The sequence below is a fragment of the Pezoporus wallicus genome, unplaced genomic scaffold (assembly GCF_028554395.1).
Source record: "Pezoporus wallicus isolate ANWC-B61680 ecotype Strahan unplaced genomic scaffold, APGP_CSIRO_Pwel_v1 contig_6814, whole genome shotgun sequence".
NCBI classification, from domain to species: Eukaryota; Metazoa; Chordata; class Aves; order Psittaciformes; family Psittacidae; genus Pezoporus; species Pezoporus wallicus.
The window spans coordinates 1015357-1018836 of NW_026639755.1; positions in this window are offsets into that span (position 1 = coordinate 1015357).

The window sequence follows — 3480 nt, forward strand, 5'->3', positions numbered from 1 at the left end:
CTTGCGGTTTCTTTTCTTTAACTGCAGTTGTTTATGTTCTCCTTTGACGTAGCCAAATGTGTATGCAAGACAAATGAATGCCATCTGCCTGAAGTATGCATGGAGGAGGAAACAGTGACTCCAGTGCCAACCTCTGATGGCAGAGACTGCTTCTTAAAGATACCAGTGCCCATTTTATTTCCTGATACACTGACACTCACTGATTTTTGACAGATATGATACATACAAGAGCTCAGCCATACACTATTAAGTTCCAGTACATATGGAACTGGAGGTGAGAAGTGTTGCCGCCTGCCAATACTAAGCTAAAAGAGGAGGGAGAATGCTTCCTTATAAAACATAATCAGGGATGGCAGTCCCAAATACAGGAACATGGAAAAAAAAGAGAATGTCACAACAGTACTGAATACGAAAATGATTGTACAAGTTTCATGGTTTCATGCTAGCTACCTTCCTGCCCTGTCTTGTATCTACTACTGTCTCTTTACCAAACTTCTGTTTTCCTCCTTCTGCCACTTCTGCAATAACTTAGAAGGTGGTTATTCAGGTCCATTAAGTTGATTAGAAATAGATACCTGTCTCCTGTTTAGAGATACTGTAATTGTTGGGATAAACAAGAAAAAGAAGTCTTGTCTTGGTCATGTAATGGCATGTCAGAGTTTGGGCTTTGCAGTGAAAGAAGCGCCATAGAGTTTCCTTTCCTTCCCACCTTGGCCTCCTGGCTTAATGTTGAGTTAATAGTCCATAGATCCTCAGCACGTTGGTGTGTCAGTTACAGATTAAGACAGTCATTTGGCTGGGGTTTAACAGTCATGCATATACAACATGTAAAAAGCAAGTGGTTTTGCTTTTTAAGTGTACCCTGGGTCCTTACGTGATTCCGTTATCGGATCCAAGGTGCTGCCAAAAGCTGGAAACTAACACAATGGAAAACCACCTTGATGTTAATGCTTGGTAGTGTTCCACTGTATGGTCAGTTTGTGTGTTGTTCTTTTCAGCACTTTTCCTGGTGGGTTTTGAGAAGAAAATGGCAGCAGTCTACACAGAGCAGCTACCATGTGTCCCTGCCTCCTCTGTTCACCTAGCTGTTTAAGCTGCCCTTGTCTAGTGGCTTTTATAGCCAGCAGTGAATTTTCCATGCTTCTCCAACGATTTGTGTAGCTTTCCACCCCCATTAACCATCTGCTGTTTTTCACACCCATGGCATTTTCACTGGGGCTGCTGCAGAATAGCCAGCGTGCACTTCAGAGGCAGATTAAAGGTGATTCAGAGCGTAATGTGAAAACTGAGCTCTCCACAGTCTAGGTGGGTTCTGTCCCTTTAACTCACAGATGGCTCAGAGTCATAAAACCAAAACAGTTCTTAGGACTCAGTCTGCACGTTTTTCAAACCCTAGTCCAGTCATTTTAAGAAATGATTTGGCTCAGTGAAGTGTGAATGTACCTCCAGAGCATTTGCAAAGCAAAAAAGAGATTTTGGCACTGTGCATCTTATTGTGTGTGTATTTTTCCCTTGAAAGATTTTGCCTTAAATAGTTGGGTTTTTTTTTTACCCAAGCCTAACAAACCTCAGCAGCAAGACAGACCACATTGTGCTGCAAAGATCCTGTGTTTTCTAGTGAGGCAGAAGTTGTGGCTATTTACCAATTCATGGTTGCTTTTAATGGAGACTTTTAAATGTAACATGCCAATGGAAGAAAAAAGAAAAATCATTGAAATGCTCAGGACATTCGCTGCTATTAAAATCTTTAGGTTTTTAATTCTAATAAGCCAAAAACATTGCATTAAGCCAACTGAGCTGCATTTAAGCTGAGATAAATACTGGTATGCCCTAGTTAAGAGTGGATACACTGATTTCTTCTTGAAGAGAGGCAGTCTGTGTATCTCATAACTCTGTGTGCATTTTAACACCCCCAACCCAGTGCAGTCACTGCAGAATTAAAAGCTCCAATGAAGGTTCTATTGCCTTGCTTAAAATTATTTCACACCACGTGCAGGCTCCAAAGGGGAGTCTCCATAGGGAAATGTACTAACATACTTGTGAGTGGTGTTACTACCATCGTAACGCCCTATGGGATGTCGACAGCAGAGTATGTTGTCACTAAAACTCAGATGTGGTACTTAGGCACTACGCAGCCACACTTCTTCAGAAAGCATCCTGTCCTCTCTTGCTGACACTGCAGTTGGGTCTGACCATGGGCAGGTGACTCAAAAGTGTCTTGGTTTCCCTGTTGTTTGCCCAAGCAGAGTTTGAAGCAGTTGCCAAGGCAGTGAAAGGTAGAGTATCTGGTGGCTGCTTCTCCTGGTGTGTTTTGTGCTTGTTTCTTAACTGGATGCCGCTGGGAGTAGGAAGTGGGAAAAAGTTGCAGGCAAAGTCAGAACATCAGCTTTCTCCGGGCCATTGAGCCTGTAGAATGTGCCATGTACACTGGAGGCTGAGTGCTCTTTCTCTGTGGTCCCTTGCTTACAAGATCCCAGGATGAAGACAGAGCTGCTGCATTTCTCTGGCATCTTCTCTAACCCAGCAGCAGCCTAAAACTACTTTTTCTTTAGGATTTTTCCTATTGCATATGCCTCTTGCCCCAGCTTTGCACCGAATGAGGCCTTTGTCCTGCACTATCCCTGAGCACTTACGTGCTTAAAAAAGATTAGCATCCTGCTGCTGAGAGCAGACACTCCACGTGAAGTTAATTTAGATCGTTCTGCTGTTCAACAAGCTGATACCAGCCCTTCTCCTTTGTCAAACTGGAAAACAAGAGCATGGAGTTGTCCCCTTCCCTTGGCCTCTCCAGGATGAGTCTCCTGTTACATCTGTGACCAAGCAACCGAATGAATATTCCCAGTCTGAAACTTGTTTGCACCTCTCAAGCATATTACAGAAATTCCTGAGAATGTTGATTCTGGCTAAGTAGGAATTGATCCTAGTGACTTCTGTTAGCAAGTGCAGCCTTGAGGGGAGAGTAAGGGAAGTGGTTGAGCTGTATTTGTGGAGAGGGTAAGAAGTCTACCTGGAACAACTTAATTTGTGATCCTCCAGTGCAGCAAAGGACTAGCACCAACTCCTAGCCTGTACTCCTAAGGCAGCTGTCCCACTGGGTTTTATTCAGTCTCCCATGGGAAGGGAATCGGCCTCTAGTTAGAGAGATAAATGACTGAGTACGTAGAGCAACAACATGTAGTCTCTGCCCTAGGGTAAGATGAGGATGTGGATGAGTTGAAGTAGCCCTGAGCCATACTAGAGCAGTGAGAGGTAAGCAAACCTGTTGCATGGTCCTTTTTCCTTCCAAAGTCAAATGAGAGAGAGAGAGATGTTTTATGCCTCAGTATTGGGATACAGAGCCCTCTCAGCTCATGCTTAAAGCTAAACCAAAGTTTGTGGTGGGGAGGGTGTTCCTCCTCTGGTCCCAGTGCTCCCAATGGAGCTCTCTCCTCCAGGAGGAGGTGGAAAGTGTTGTGTAAAGGTTAAGGACTGCAGAGATTA